Source organism: Lactuca serriola, chromosome 8 (genome assembly GCF_051521515.1).
Source record: "Lactuca serriola cultivar US96UC23 chromosome 8, Lser_US96UC23_V15, whole genome shotgun sequence".
Lineage (NCBI taxonomy): Eukaryota > Viridiplantae > Streptophyta > Magnoliopsida > Asterales > Asteraceae > Lactuca > Lactuca serriola.
The window spans coordinates 300,921,127-300,921,958 of record NC_136415.1 but is presented as its reverse complement, the minus strand read 5'-3'; the positions used below and the strand labels follow the sequence as shown (position 1 = coordinate 300,921,958).

The 832-nt window shown below is 42.2% G+C and overlaps 1 non-coding gene across 1 annotated transcript; it reads left to right on the top strand.

The window, feature by feature from the left end:
* Window positions 1-222: 222 nt before the first annotated feature.
* Window positions 223-329, top strand: LOC145071905 (small nucleolar RNA R71). The gene has a single exon (XR_013690867.1). It is a non-coding gene; the product is annotated as a small nucleolar RNA R71 (small nucleolar RNA).
* The last annotated feature ends 503 nt before the right edge of the window (window positions 330-832 follow it).

Genomic DNA, 832 nt, shown 5'->3' with positions numbered 1-832 from the left:
TCCAACTTTTCCATCATTGCTGCCATGTCATCGGTGATGGAGTTCACCGCCCCTCGAGTCAAGTCATTCCTTGGGTTGTGGTATTCCCTAGAGTGTTTAGACAATTCTTCTATTAGTTCTTTGATCATCGGGGGTGGCTTCTTTGTGAGAGGTCCTTGTGAATCAAGGAGTTGCCTCACATTCACTTAAACATAGAAAATGGAGACTTCTTGTTGTCTATTAAGATCATGATGTGGGAAATTCTTTAGTAGACCTTTGTATCTCTCCCATGCCTTATATAAGGATTCTCCAGCTTGTTGTTCAAAGTTGGCAATGGCGTTTTTCAATTTGGCTATCTTTGAGGGAGGACCAAAATTGATCAATGAATTCTTCCTTCATTTTAGCCCATGTAGTGATAGATCCTGGAGGTAGTGATTTGAGCCAATCCTTTGCAACACCCTTGAATGTAACTAGAAGCATTCGAAGTAGCACAGTTTCACGTGGCACATTTGGAACATTAAAATAATCAGCTACATCGTTGACCTCATCCAAATGTTTGTAGGCATCTTCGTGATCTTTTCCGTAGAAGGAGAGTTCCTTGAGTTGAGCAAGTATGTGGCCCTTGAGTTCGAAAGTGGCAGTAGCAGGAATGACGGGTTGCACAAGTCCCAGGCCGGTATCATCACCTATTCTCTTCTTCCATTCTCCCATGGGAATTTCATCAATGTTAGCCATGGGGTTAGCTAGTTCACCTTCAAAGTCGCTTTCTTCTTCGTATTCAAATTCGTAGTCGTAGTCGAATTGGGCTTCTTTTGGATTATCTTCAATATTCTCCAACTTGCTTTCTTCGCTC